We start from the raw sequence: 16,087 nt of genomic DNA, 5'->3' as shown, positions 1-16,087 counted from the left end.
CTCCTCCTGCCCCCAATCCCTCCCAGCATCAGGGTCTTTTCCAATGAGTCAGCTCTTCACATGAGGTGGCCAAAGTATTGGAGTTTCAGCTTCAGCATCAGTCCTTTCAATGAACACCCAGGACTGATCTCCTTTAGGATGGACTGGTTGGATCTCCTTGCAGTCCAAGGAACTCTCAAGAGTCTTCTCCAACACCACAGTTCAAAAGCATCAATTCTTCGGCACTCAGCTTTCTTCACAGTCCCTATGCTCATGTCACGGTTGAGATATTTTCATCTTTTTAAAAATAAATTCTTTAATTTTAAAAGTAGACACAAAGTTCAGACTGGAAATTAAAACCACACTAAAAAAAAACAAAACAAAAAACAAAACCCCAAAGGAATGACTGTTAGGTAATTAGATTTCAACTCTCAGTGGCCACCAGTCTCAAAATCCAGCCCAATATTAATACCTTTGATCATATTTGAAGACTATTCCTGATAACACACTAACAGCAAACATTTTTTTGGTCACAATTCTAATTTCATCTACTTCTGTCCAGGTCTAACATCGAAAGAAAAAAAAAAAAACCTTGATTTATACTGGTTGTCTCTAAACCAGTGATTTCCACAGTTTTTAAAAAACTAGAGAAGGACTTCAGAATAGCTCTACTCCTAATTCCTTCATATATAAGGATGTCCAAAATTCAGTCTCAGAAATGGCAACCCCCGGAGAAGAGCAGATCTCCCACTTTTTCCAAGTTCATCTCATCCTTTCTCCTACCCACTTGCCCACCCACCAGTGAGAAAGAGAGCTTATCACAGAGGATGTATTGGATTCTCATCTTTGCCTGCTTTCCCTACCCCTTCCACTCAGCATTGAATACATGCAGCTCCAACAAGAGATCTGCCTTTCATTGAGCAATTAAACCTCCAGTTAATACCTTCTTTCCTTCCCGATCACACAGCAGGGTAAGTAGGGGAAGTGGCCCCTGATCTGTGCTCAAAAACAGGAGTTCAGAACTCCTTAAGGTGCAAAAAGCTACAGTCAAACCAATTTATGAATTAAATAGCCCACAAGTATGCTCTGAGCCTTACTACAGGTGCTATAAATATTGAGGGGATGGGGAGATGTCCCACTCATCAAGAAACTAATGATGAGATGGGAGAATAACACATAGATAAACCAAAAAAATTTAAATAAAACATACACAGAAAAAAGCAGAATATGTGATACCTGGCCAATGAAGCATTCTGTAATGGTTCAAAGAAAAGAAACCAAGGGTGTCAGGAAAGAGTTCCTGTAGGGTGGGAGGATAGAGCTAGATGTCAAAAGATCAGTAGGTTTAAAAGAGGAAATATGAGAAGGGAAGGGAGTGGAAAGGCACTGTAGTTGCCCAAATACTGCTCTCAGTTATCAAAGTAAAAATAACTAACGAACATTATTAATATGTTGTTTAAATATAATGTGATATAACAAAGTACATACAAGGATACTGGCAAAAAAACATACCATCAAGGATGCTTAAACATAACTTATCCAGAATCTAAATCCTGAGATTGACCTCACCTCTCTTTAAAAGGCTAGTAGTGATCATAAAGGGCCCTCCTGGTGGCTCAGTGGTAAAGAATCCGCCTAAAATTCAGGAGACGCCGTTTGATTCCTGGGTGAGGAAGATCCCTGGAGAAGGAAATGGCAACCCACTCCAGTACTCTTGCCTGGAAAATCCCATGGACAGAGGCACCTAGTGGGCTACAGTCCATGGGGTTGCAAAAGAGTCAGATAAGACTTAGGACTAAGCAATAGGACAGCAGTGATCATAAAGACTAATTTTGCAAAGATTTTAGCCTAAGATAATAAGGGTAAAGACTTAGAGTTTAATTTCTCTAATGCCAGAGATGTTAACCTTCTAGATGTCCAATACAGAACTTATATCAATGCAAATATTAGGACATCAGAAATTGTAAAAGGAAAGGTTAAAGGTCCTCAAAGTAGTAAAGAACAAGATGGGATAGTAAACCTAATTTGACTATAAAAATTTTCAAGCTCAAAAGAACATCAAAAAATCTAGCCAAATGTTTTAAATTTTGGAAACTCAGTTTTGTTTTTCATGTGTTGAATTCTTAATTATTAAGAAGCTCTGAGGAAAAAAATCTGAAGCTGATGTAGTTAGCCCAAGTTAAATGCATCTAACATACTTCCTGGTCAAGCTTATAAGTATTTGATTCTTTAAATCTAACTAATAAACAGCTTGTCCAAAGTTGCCATCTGAAGAAAGGTGTCATAGAAAGCATTAACAAGACAAAATAGGGAAATAAAACCAAACAGTACTACAAATCCCTCAAATGAAGTTTATAGTGTGGTGATGCTGAAGCTGAAACTCCAGTACTTTGGCCACCTCATGCAAAGAGTTGACTCATTGGAAAAGACCCTGATGCTGGGAGGGATTGGGGGCAGGAGGAGAAGGGGATGACAAAGGATGAGATGGCTGGATAGCATCACCAACTTGATGGACATGGGTTTGAGTAAACTCCGGGAGTTGGTGATGGACATGGAGGCCTGGCGTGCTGTGATTCATGGGGGCGCAAAGAGTCGGACACAACTGAACTGAACTGTTTTTTCCTTAAATTAGTACAAACAAGGTTTTAGACACAGCAACTAACTCCTGATATTCACTGGCCTATATGTCTTCTCCCATTACATCCTCCTGCATAGTTTCCTTCCCTTGAATATCTAATACGTTCACACTAAAATCATGGGAACCAGAGTGAGGCGCAATGTTCTTGCAGCCAAGGCTTGGTTCCCTGCCACCCTCAGAATTCTCCATCATTCCTACAGCGTCTCATCCAGGGAAGAGCAGGGATCTCTTGAGTGTCCAAACAAACAGCAGCTGAGCCCACCGAAGTCTGAACACCTACCTCTTCTTCTTTGCTTCAATAATGCTAGGACACAAGAACCTGTGTAGCCACAAACGACAATAAGGAACTCAAGTGAGCTTCCAAACCAGGGAGTGGTAACAAGCAGAGCCACTGCCGAGCGTATTGTTGACACCCTCCTGCCAGGACTGGAGCTGCTCTTAGATATCGAAGACATCAACTCTCCCAGACCTGGGGAGAGGAGTGAAATTTTGAGGCTTGGAAGGAAGTGTGAAAAGCAGCTAAACGCTTATCATTCAAGAAAAGTAAATGTGCTGACTCTGATCCTCTATCAGGCAGTGATCAGAAACCTATTCATTTGCTTCTTCAAAACTGACTTTTCTCATCTATAATAGGGAGAATGAAGTGACACTTTCTACTCTGAGACTCTGTTCAAAATGGAAATTTGCAAAGTCACCCATAAGTGAATATGAGAAAAGCAAGTTTTATCTATAACAGGATGGTAATTTTTTCCCTATCAGATTAGCAAAAATCAAAAAGTGTGATGACAAACTATGTTGGTGAGCATGTGGAAAAATCATCACGTGATACATTTCTGATAAGAACAAAAACTGAACAAATTCCATCAAAGTTGATTTGACATTATTCATCAAAGTTACAAATGTGTATACCTTTGGTTTAGCAATCCCACTTCCAAAAATATATTCTATAGCCATACTTGAGCATGCAGAGTATATACAGGGTTATTTACTACATCATTGTTTTCAAAAGTTCAGAAACAACCTAATTGTGCATTAATCTGGTTAAATTTAATATACCCATACATTGGAAAATATGTAGCCATTAAAAAGAAATCCAGAATAGCCAACACAATATTCAACAAAGTTGGAAGACTAAAACAATCCAACTCAAGACTTACTCTAAAGCCACAGTAATCAGGACGGCGGTATTGAAGAAAGAGTAAATGAATAAATCAATGGAACAGAACAGATAGCCCAGAAACAGACCCACATAAATGGAAATCAACTGATCTTTTACAAATAAACAAAGGCAATAGCATGAAACAATTCTGAACAAATGGTGCTGGAAAAACAGTTTTCCACAAATGGTGCTGGAACAGCTGAACATCCCTATGCAAAAATAAAAGAAAAACTGAATTTAACCATACCCTTCACAGAAATTAACTCAAAATGAATCACAAACCTAAATTTAAAACACAAAAACTAGATAGATAACATTGGGGAAAAAAATCTATATGACCTTGGGCATGGTGGTGATTCTTTAGATACAACACCAAAGGGATGATACACGAAACAAAGAATTGATAAGCAGAATTTCATTAAAATTTAAAACAATGCCAAACGAATTAGAAGACAAGCCACAGACTGGGAGAGAATACTTGCAAGACATTTAATAAAGGATTTATTCAAAATATACACAAAATGCTTAAAACACACACACACACACAAAATGGAATTAAAAAACGGACCAGAAACTTGGACACCTCACCAAAGACAGAGAGATGGCAAAGAAGCATATGAAAAGATGCTCTTTTCATCATATGTCATCAGGAAATGCAAATTAAAACAATGAGATGCCACCATATCCCTTGAGAATGGCCAAAATCCAGCTAACACACCAAATGCTGGTGAGCATGTGGAGCAATAGGAGTTCACCTTCACTGCTGGTAGGAATGAAAAATGGTACAGCCACCCTGGAAGACAGTTTGAGTTTCTTACAAAACATATTCTTAAATACGATCCAGCAGTCGTGCTTTTTGGTATTGTCAACTCTCAAAGGAGTTGACAACTTATGTCCACACAAAAACCTGCACATAAGTGTGTAGAGCAACTTTATTCATAATTGCCAAAACTTGGAAGTAATCAAGATATTCTGCAATAGATGGATGGATAAACTGATACACATAGACAGTGGAATATTATTTGGCACTAAAAAGAAATGAGCTATCAAGCCTTGGAGGAATCCTTTCACATTACTGAGTGAAAAAAGGCCAGTCTGAAAAGGTTACATACTGTGATACCAACTATAGGACATTCTGATAAAGGCAAAACTAACAAGACAATGAAAAGGTCAGTGATTGGTAGGGGCTGAAGGGTGAGAGAGAGCTGAACAAGCAGAGCATGAAATTTTTAGGGCAGTGAAAACACAGTGTATGATATCATAGTGATGGATACAGGTCATTACACATGTGTCCAAACCCACAGAATGCACACCACCAAGAGTTAACTATAATGTAAACCATATACTCTAGATGACTATGATGTCTTAATGTAGGTTCATCAGTCATAACAGATGTACCACTCTGGTAGGGATGTCGGTAATGGGGAGTCTATGCACTGGGTGGGGGTAGGGAATACATGGGAAAGTCTATACCTTCCCTTCAATTTTGCTGCGAGCCTAAAACTGCCATTTTAAAGTATGCTATTAATAAAAAGGGGACTTGCCTGGTTAAGTGGTTAAGACTCCACACTCTCAACACCAGGTGTGAGGGTTCCACCCCTGGTTGGGGAAACTAAGATCTCACATGTCATATGGTGTGGCAAAAAAATAATTAAAATTAAGTAAAAAGAAAAAAAGTTAAGCCCTATATGCTGATATGGAATGACATATAATATATATTATTACAGTAAAAAAAAAAAAAAGCAGGTTCATATGGATGATGTATTACCATTTGATTTCTGAAAGAAGGCAAAAAGCATCCAAATGCATCCATGTGCTTATATATATATATATATATATTTTTTTTTTTTTTTTTAAATACAGAAGCAACCAATAACTATTGGTCTATCAAAGAAATAACTGGATGACTGAAGGACAGAGGTTAGAGAATTTTCACTAAATTCCCTTTTAGGTTTAAAAAATTTAAACATGAGAATGTACAATTTATTCAGTTATTCTTTTCTAGCAAAAGTAACAGAGTAATAAGAATTCTGTGAGGGAAGAATGTCTTATTAACTTCAGTTTTCAATGAGGAATTTTCAAAAAGTGTTGAGAACTGCCCCTGACTTGAGTTTGTTGCTTTTGGTTGAAACTTGGACACTAAATAATACATTTCACACTTCTCTTTTGACAAGTGAAAAAGAAGTGGGTACACAGTTTTGTGTTCTCTCTTCCAAGATTGTACTTTCAAGATTTATCCAGTAAACAGAAAACTACTTCCAATTCACAACCTATTTCAAAAAGAAAAGCTGTGGTTCAGAATAAAACACTTGTATAAGCTTTTTTTCCCCCTTTTCAATTTGAGAAGAAAAGATTCCTCTAACATTCGCATTTAGACACTGATTAGGAAAATAAAATAATCACGTTACAGAGATTTCTCCATGGGGGGAAAAAACAGGGCAGGGGGATGATGAGTGGGTTGGGGAGAGGGCTTTCTAGGCTTCATTCCATAAACACATTGCCAGCAGAAGACAGGTTTACTGACTCAGGAATGGAACAGATTCTCATTGGCCCATTGAGTCTGGGAGCAGCCAATAGCTGATGTTTTATGAGAGGGAAGAAAACTATGAAAATTAAAAAAAAAAAAAACACCTCCCCAAGTCCTGTTATTGAAATCCAGTGTTGAAAAACACTGCTTTTAAAAATTACTAAATACAAAAGAAATTACTAAATGTGAACTCTGGTGATCCTTAAAAAGATAGCTTAAAAAAAGAATTTTTTTCTTTAAAATTGCTTCCCAGTTTCCTACTTCTATCACTTAAGTCCCAGGAGATAGTTACTTGTTTCTTTAATATTGAAACCCAAGTTTGTTTTTTTCTACTTTAATTTTACTCATTAAGTTTCAAAATCCAAGGGCATAAGAAGGTATACAGTGAAGAGTTTACCTCTGGTATGTCTCCCAGCAACCAACATGATTAGTTTCTAGTGTTCCCTTCCAGAGGTATTCTATTCTATATGCATAGAAGAAAGCCTTCTTTTCCCATCCCTCCCTTTCTTTCTGTTTTACACAAATGGTTGGAACCAACAGTCTTTGAATTGAAATAAAAATCAAAGGATCTTTTCATAACCCTAACTCCTTTTTTTAAAAAAGAAACCTTTTTTTTTTTTTTTAATCTTTTCAATCCCATATCACTCAAAGTTAAGAAAGAGTTGTTTGGCAAAAAGAAATAGGAAGTCTAGAGAACTAAATTACATGCAATCAAACAACAAATCCACTCACTTCACTTCTGGTCCAGGATTGTGACCCCTGGAAAAAAACAAATAGGTCAAAGTTCCCACCAGAGGTCCTTCTAGCAGTCCACAGAGAACTGTTCCAAGATCCAGTGGCTCCTTCAGTCAAATTGAAAGGGAGAGAAGAGGGAAGTAGGAAGCTGAATTCAAATGTTTGGTTCTTGTGGGCTAGCAACAAGGAAGCGAAGGCAGATGAAAGAGAAACCATGATTGCCTTAGAGCAGTTAATCAGTAACTCACAAGTGAGAGCACCAAACTAGATCTTTCTGCCTTCCAGTGGCAATAGAATAGCTAATACATGGGCACCTGAATGGTTAGACAGGTTCTTAAGCCCCTCGCTAAATTCTGGAACCACAGAGAAAAGAGGCCGCTAGGAGGGTAAGACACAGAGAAACAGGGAAACTCAGAACACCCCTCAGGGTCCTTTGCATTGCCTGAAGCGAGGCTGGGCTGAATTCCAAAGGGAAGTCTGGCATCCAGTCTTCTGAAACCCTCAACCTTTTCTTCTCCCCTGGAGCCAGAGATACAGGGAGAAAAAGAAGGCCCAGGAGAGAAAGGGGTGCGTTTAAGGCAAGGTGTGCTAATTAGGTCACTAGACCAGGCATCTGCTGGCAAGTCAAGGTTCAATTCCCAACTGTTTGAGGTGGACATCCTTGAGCCTCAGTTTCTTCCTGGGTAAACCCTCTGCAAATACTGCAAATCTGAAACCGGCTCAGGATAGCCTCAACACCATGGCCAGAGTAGTTTCAGAAGCATCAAAACTCCAGCTTCTGGCCAAAGTTTAGAAATTTTCAGCAACTGTCCGAGGTGATTCAGGTCTCCAATTTGAAAACATTACGGAAACATGCCATCTGATTCCACCCAGCAGTAAGGCATTATTTCAAGGAAAAGAAGTGAGCAAAGCTTACACAAGATAAAAATCAACACCTAAGTCTCGGGATGCCAGAAAACACACATTAACATCATGAGGGGTCCTCTTAGACCCAGCATAATTTGACAACAATCTCAAAGTGATAAGTGGGCCACTTTGATGTGGAAAAGCATTTGCACAAGGGAATCTAAACACCACCCACTTCTAAACAAATAGCCAACACAGTTTATAAACAAAGCCTTGAATGTTTTTCTGGAACCAGACCTGGATTTATAACCTCCTAAACTCCATACAGGGAATGCAGCATCTCCACTCACCAGAAAGTTTATCAGAGAAACTTCTAAATGTCTGTATTTTGGATGGCATGCTGAGTTTGAGATGAAAACTAAGTATTTTTCATAAATTTGGCCTTGCTTTTCTGAATGACAACATGACATGACAGAACATGGAGGCAGACAGACCTGGGTTCTAATTCCAAGACTCTTTCATACTCACTTAGATTTGGGGCAAGAAACTAATCTCCAGGTCTCACTGCTTCATTAAGTAGTATGGGATAACAATCCCTGGATCTCTTTATGAAGTTTAAAGTTGGACTAAAGTAAATGCACAGGCACATGATTGGACTAGATCAGTGCTCATTTCCTCCTTTTCTTCCAGAGCTCCTTGCTTAAGATATTTACTGGATAATAATCAGAAACGCTGCTCTCCCTTACATTGCCTTAATCATGGCAGAATTCTTCAGGCCAAAATACATATTAAGAAAGATCTCTTTCTCATTTATGCACATGACCCATACACATTCCCATGACATACACTTGCTTATAACCAAATATTTAAATCAGAAGGTGCCCACTGTCAATTCCACTCAGCGAAATTAGACTAAATCATAAAACACTCTTGGTGTTTGACCACTTTATAACTACAAGTTTATATGGTTACAAACACCGAAGTCTAGAGAAAGGATTTCATATCTGTCCTCCCTAGATTTCCTAGAAACAGTAGCATCATTAGCAATCATAACATTTTCACCCCAGTTTTTTCATTTATTAGCTGTAGGATTTTAAGAAATCCTTTGGCAACCTTGAGCTCTGGCTTCCTGAGTCATACAATAAACACAGTAGACATATTTTTCTGCTCTGTAACATGACAGATCACAAGCCACAAGCATTTGGTTTAACGCATCGAAAATGCAGAACTTGATGAGACTTTAACTTTGCTACAGAAGTTTTCTTCGCTGCCCCTTCTGTGTCCATCCTGCCCTCTTTTACTTTGGAGCACAGAAGACAGAAACCCTGAGGATAACAACACAAAGCTGTGTAAACTTCTTCACGGCTTCTTAAAATGCACTTCTAATTCGGCACACCCTACCACAGCAGTCCTGGATTTCTCCTTAAACAAAAATGGTCACGGGTATCAAAGAGACGTGAGTGAGTGTCCACTGAACTGTGTCTAAATGATTTTCCTTGTGAGCAAAGCCAGCCTGGAATAAGCCCCTACTAGTGAGGAGAGAGAACACGCTTCCCAGGCCGAGGAGGCATTGTTCAAAGAAATGAGTTCTGCACCACTTGGGCCACAATTCACAGCTGATTTTCTGAAAACAAAGAGCAATAACCAAACGGCGATGCTCTTCAGCAAGCTTCTCTGAGCTGATAATGTTGAGTAGACTCATGAGGATGAAGAAAAGGAGGCTACAGTCTCCCTCATCTTCTGTGTCCCAAAGTGACCAGAGGAAACGTGTGTCAACCTTGGTTATTATTATGCCAGAGGTTTGTCATGACTATAATGGATTTCAGTGGAGTTTAAATGCATGAAAAATGCCTAGAAATTATTCCAGTTCAAAAGTTAAAATGTTCACATGCCCTATTGTATTTCTTTCAACCTTCTACCATAATTTTATATCTCTCTTTTTTTCCCTCAGACAAATAATAGTCATGATCCTTCAAGCATGCAGACCAGAACTATTCTTAGAAGGGAACTGCAGGAGGTTTATTATGTCATGAAACACAGAGCCAGAACAAAGAACTAGTGAATCACTCACCTTATCTTCATCTAAGAAACCTGAGAATTACAGGGTTTCTCTTTTCTTCCCAAACTCATGAGCTGTACTTGCCAAGACTGCAGGTTTTAAGGTTGAGACTGTATTACAAAAATGTAAAAAGACAGATGCACACAATGCTTCTTACTGTATATATGACTCATCTAAATGCTCAAAAACATGGTTCAGGGTTGTTTTAATCAAAGTTTAAGCCTTTGTTTCTGAATCTAGATGTCTGATTGCTTGGCACTTATTTAAGCCCTCTCCTTAAGAGTGCCACAGATAGCATCTTTTCCCTGAAAACCTCAAACAGGATTAAAATTATTTCAGAAGTCACAATTCTTAGTTCACTGAGAACAGAAATCTAGGTTTACTTATCTATATCTTATATATCACTTTGCTGTATATCTTATATACAACTGGTTTTCAATAAATACCGTTCACTAAACGAGTAAATTAAGTAAGAAGGATTTAAGAGTTTTCCCAGTATATTATAGCACCCTAATATAAACCACCTTTATCATATTCTATTTCTGTAACTGTCTTTATAATTATTTAGAAGACTGATTCTAAAAATAAGTTTAATTGATGTTGATGATGTGGGGAAATGTATCAAACAGAAGCAATAACTGTAACAGCTTTTATGAATAATCTGGTGCAGCTATAAATCCTGGTCTGCCCATCAACCTTCCCTCCCTTTGTCTCATCCTATGGCCTCTACCCAGCCTTCCCCCAAGCACTCCCAGTCTCATTATCCCATGATCTGCAAAACTGCAGTTTACCTCCTGGAACCAGCAGAAACACATGTCACTGAGAATTAGGGAATTGGAGGCAGTTACAAGCCACCAAATAGGGTCACAGAGTATCTGAACCTGAAAATTAAGAGTTTTTATTTTTTTAATGATAAAAAACTTAATTGGACACTTCTAAACGTTTGAGCCAGATGGATTGCATAATGTCTCGGCATTCATAATGAATGGGATGGGAAAGAGAACTTTAACAGCATGTTATTTGTTAATCATCTGAAAAGTCATATTACGGTTGACTTCATTTGCTGATGGTGGAAGGATATTGTCTGAATACTACCACTAATAAACATTTGCTATTCTTGAAGGCAAATTACTTAAAAATAGGATATAGCACGACAGTGCTCATGTATTACTACACTTACGGTATTTTTTACGCCGCACTTTATCCCAGAAAGAGTAATTCCATTTTCATACTTTTATTAGCAGTTAATTCTAACCAATGTTTATTTAATAGCAACTAAGTATACCAATCACGCTGCCAAATACTGATGTAACTTAAGAAGAAGTGTACCGCAAGAAGCTACAACTCCTTCTACATAACCCTTAAGATGTGTACCCTTGCCAAATGCTAACCTATGCGTAAACAAGGGAAACTCTTAAAGGGCAATGGAGTTGTCAAGACTCAATTTTAAGAAAAGGTGACTCTCTCAACAGAAAGCTTGAGGGATCTAACTGGTTGGTGTCAAAGTTTCTTGAAACATTCCCTGCAGATGATTAACCCCAGAAGTGATCAAAACGCCTGAGCAACTGGAAAAACAATCACTTCTTCTGGGAAAGCCTTTGTTCCTTTTCATTGCCATTTTACGTTGGCCCATTTCGGATCGCCTTTGGTTCTGATAAACAAGCTAAAAGGACTCAGGTGGTGCTGGTTTGTACACGCCCGCCTCTACACCTGCGGAAAAGCGCACAGGTCTGTCCCCTTAACGCTCAAGAACACCTGACCGACTTTTTTAACCCGCTTAATTAGTAAGAATATTTTACTCGGGTCCACTTTAACGAGCTAAAAGAAGGGGGGGGGGGGAATCTCAAACACCATCCCAATAAGCAATTTCTCATCTCTTCTTCCGTCTATGATCAAAGCGGTACTGCCCTGGGACGCGGGAGGGGGTCTTTTAAATTTTACCTGGTTATTGTTTTAATGCTGAACTTCTAACGTCAGAATGAGATCATAAACTTATTCCGAGTTACAAATAACAAAGAAAAAGTCTGGGGGGGCGGGAGAGCGCCGCGGACGCTCAACGGGGAGCGGGGCTCGGGGCACGTCGGGCCGCTTCGCCGACTCGCGGCGCCGTCGCCATGGGAACCCCGCGCAGGCGCAGAGCGCGCGGCTGTGTCCCGGACTAGCCTCCACCGCCCGGCTCCGCGCCGCTCGGGCGCCCCGGGTTTATTCCAGGAAAAGGCGATGGAGTAAATCCTCCCAGCGCTGAGAGCACCCGGGCTTCTCTGAAAGGGTCCCGAGTGGGGTCACTGGGCGCAGGAAGAGCTCGTGAGACTCCAAATGTAATGGACACCGCACTCCCCCTGCTGGGAAAAGCGGACCTGCTCTTCGCGGCGTCTGCGGGGCAGGCAGGGGTCCCGCCTAGAGGTGAAGCACCCTGCAGTGAGCGTGCATAAACCCCGACTCACCACCACAGGAGACCCGAGTTAAATCCTGGAGCGGGCTCACACACCCATCCTCCTAAATTACGGGGCCCCAAGACCAGCTGTGGTCCCGTTCTCCCCCACGCGCACCACACCTCACACTGTCCTAAAGAGCGCGTCCCGGCCGGAGCTGCAGAGGCGAGCTCGAGGCACCTGCTCACTTGCACACCTGGACTGCAGGACCAGCCCTCTCCTCCTTTCTCGCCCCCACCCCGACTCCCCCCAGAGCACTGACCGGATCAACTCGGAGTGCTCGAGAGCTGGGTTCCTCTGAGTCCTGAGAAGTGCTGGCTTGATGAGTTATTGGTCCCCGTGACTCCAACTCCAAAGCCCTGTGGAGGAGCAGGAAAGCCCCCCAGAGGGACACTTCTGCAGACCAGCCCGCAGAGCCCGGAGACGGGCAGGACAGAAAGGGTCGCCGCCGCCACAACCTGCTTTCTCATTCAAATCCTCACACTCACTCCGGAGCCCCCTCCCTGCCAGTCCCGCAGCTCCCGCGGAAATCAGGAACTGGAGCCGCGGAGAGCGGACTGGAGCTGGAGCCGCCGCCAGGGGACCCAGAGGCTGGGTGCGAGTGTCCGAGCGCTGGGCCCGGACCCAGGGCTTACACCTCCTTGAGGGGTTCCCCGGCAAGCAACGGCCAGGAGCACTGGAAATGAACTTTTTGTTGTTGTTTTGTTTTCTCCCTCCAGTTTCAAAGGGTCCCAAACCTAGGGAAACCCCCTCGATACTCAGTTCGGGGCTGAGATACTCAAGAGCGTCCGCGGTGGGACAGTAAAGGAGTCTGGCGAAGTGAAGCTAGGAAGGAAGGAAGCAGGGACTATGTGCAGTTTGCCCCGAAGTAAAAAGCGCCAGAAGTACATCCTAAGGAAATTCCCCACCTGCTCATCTTATCTCCCCTCTTGTTTTGGTTTTATGTTTGTTTTTGTGTTTTACCGTTCTACGAAAATAGCATCTCTTATGCTGTTACAACCAAGGAAACCTGCTTTGGGTAAAGTGGAGCTGAAACTGAGCAAAAGAGGGTAGTTAAACCCGCTTTTATTTCCCCGTCCCCGCCCCCTCCCCCAGGTGCCTCTGCTAAGCGTTAGCATGCCAGTTATTCAATCAGATCAGCTTAGTGGCAGGGGGGCTCGAGCGGCCCACGTGCGATGAATCAGAGCGCGGGCCTGCGGAGCGAAGCAGCAGGCACTCAAATGGTGCTGAAACGATGCAATCTACTGAGCATCCCGACGCGGCGAGTGACTAGGTCGCCGGCGGCTGCTGGAGCCGCGCACCCAGGCAGCCGCGTTGTGATCCGGCGGCGGCATTCCGGGATTTGCATTTATCAGCCTTCATTCAACCTGCCCTATTGTTAGTTCAAAGCCTGGCTGGGAGGGACTGGGAGACGCGGCTTCTCGCTCACCTTCAGTTTAAAATTCTCCACCAATAAGAAGGTCCTAGAAAAGCTCGCAGCTGGGGGTTGGCAGGGATTTTCTGGGCTTAGTGACAACATAAACTAAAGTCATTTTCTTTGTCAAGCGTGAATTTGCTCAGGAAGTTACAAATGAGCGTCAGAGCTCGGAGAACAGGGGGCCTGGCTGCCGGTCAGTTTTGACGGACAGTTAGTGTGGGGGGTGGTAGCACCGTGACCTCCCAGCACAAGATCTAGGGTTTCACCTTTTCATCCCACTTAGCCGATACCATAGAAACAACCCATTTGTATTATTCAATTCAACAGAGGCAATTACAATGTCACAGCAAAGCACCATGGGCAAGAAGAAACTTTATCCCCGAAGGCGATCCTGGACTCAGAAAAAAGGGAAAAGCCACCTGAATAGTTACTTGGATTTCTTCCTGCCAGGAGTACCAGGAAGAAATCAGTTTGGGAAAAGATGTAGAAGGTCCTTTGGCTCCTTAGAAAGACACTGTCCCAAATTTTCTGGCCCAGCTGCAAATTCCCAGCTTAGAAGAAATTAAGCAGATACTCCTTCCAGCCCTAGGTTGCTTTTCGGAGAGTTGTTTGACTGTTAATCTCCCTGGTGATTAGGAAGCACCCTCCCCCAAGAAAAAGAAAGGGGGAGAAAGATACCCAAGACAACCCCTCACACAACCATAGAAGTTATCCATGCCCCCCACCCCCAACCTCCTGTGTTTGCATCTGCAGTTTTTCAGATAGGAAAAAGACAAATGGTGAAATAAATGCATAAAAATATTCATAACAAGGGCACTTGTTTGCTATGCATTCTTTATTTTGATAGTTTTAATCAATTACCATAATTTTGATAACATTACATTTTTTTAAATTATACAATATTTCAAACCTACCAAAAACAAGGCAAACAACCCAAATCATACTCTCATTCCTTCATCCCTTCGTTTTTTTTTTTTAAATAAAGCATTCCAGATACAGCTAAAACCCCATCTCGTGGCCCTTCTCCCTCCCTTTCACCTCAAAGGCAATCATTCTGAAGTTGGTGTGAATCATACTTCATCATGGTCTTAAGTGTATATATCCATAAATCTTTTAATGTAGCTTTTCCCTCTGAGTCTTTCTTTCACCATTAATCAGAGGAAAATTACTAACTAAAACCAAGAAAATGTGATTGTTACACTAAGTTTTTAGAAGCAGGACAGAACTATTTTTCCCTGCTTGTGACAATCAAGGAGAACAATAACAAAGGGATTAGACAGTGGGTAGTAAACAGCCTCTCTAGGTCACACAAACCCTTCCATGGTTACCGAACAGTCCATAGGAAAACAAACCAAATAACACCCCATTCTTCCTTCACTGGTTACAAAGGGACTGGAGAAAATGGGACCTAGGTTAACACTTCTTTGAGCAGGTAAAACCTAAGTCCTATATGGTAATAAAGTACCTTTTTTGACTGGTCTCTTGGTCACGTAAGCTATAATCTTTTAGTAAGGACTTCCAAGCATAAGGAACTCCAGCTGGGAGCTCCATTCAAGGTTGAAATCAGCCTTGCTGAAAAATTTGGGGTTGAATTCTCCCTGCTTCCCCATACACAGGGACCTCCATCCTCACAGGGAGTTATAGAAAGCCCCTTATGGCAGTCCTTTGACTTAACCTCCTCACAGCAGTAAAAGGCTATGAAAGCAGCGATTTTTCTTAAATGCCATTGACTGGTGAAAGACATCCTTCCCAACCCCCACCCTCCTCTGGCTTTCAGAGCCATGACTCTCATTAATTATACTGGCACAGCACTGCCTGGCCGCCCTTCTAAATAGCTGCCAGACTCCTCCGTATCACCTCTGCCTTGATACACAGTGTGACACCAGGATCACAGAAAATCCTGTAAAAGGTACCCGATAAACGGGAGATGATTGATGTGCCTTGCGGTGGGCCCGCTGTGCTGCAAATCTTAAGGAGTTCTTAGAAAACTGAACTAGAAATCTGTGTTGGAAATAGCTTCCTCTAGCTATGCAAAAAAAGCATGCTTTCAGTTGCAAAAATAGCTGTGTTTGAGAGACTCAAATCAAATCTTTAAACAAGAGAATGAAGGAGATGCATGGTCTCTCTGTTTTAATCAACGCACCAAGAAATCAAGAGGATGACCAAAGAGCTTAACAATTATCAAGGAGGACCTATTGAGCTTTCAACACTTATGTCTGAAGCACCTGCCATGTACCTGGTGTTGCTGAAGTCTTAGCTGGAATATAGATAGTATTCCTGAAATATAGAGCAGTA

At 41.6% G+C, this 16,087-nt stretch overlaps 1 protein-coding gene across 1 annotated transcript in view; it reads right to left on the bottom strand.

Moving 5' to 3' along the window:
* Positions 1-12,698, bottom strand: part of PLCH1 (phospholipase C eta 1) — a 228,752-nt gene extending 216,054 nt beyond the window's left edge. The window contains exon 1 of the mRNA XM_065942637.1: positions 12,638-12,698. The gene's annotated coding sequence lies outside the window, so the exon portion shown is untranslated. The remainder of the gene's footprint in view (positions 1-12,637) is intronic.
* Between the last annotated feature and the right edge of the window lie 3,389 nt (positions 12,699-16,087).

The sequence above is a fragment of the Muntiacus reevesi genome, chromosome 8 (genome assembly GCF_963930625.1).
Source record: "Muntiacus reevesi chromosome 8, mMunRee1.1, whole genome shotgun sequence".
Classification (NCBI taxonomy): domain Eukaryota; kingdom Metazoa; phylum Chordata; class Mammalia; order Artiodactyla; family Cervidae; genus Muntiacus; species Muntiacus reevesi.
This window is presented reverse-complemented; position numbering and strand designations above follow the sequence as displayed.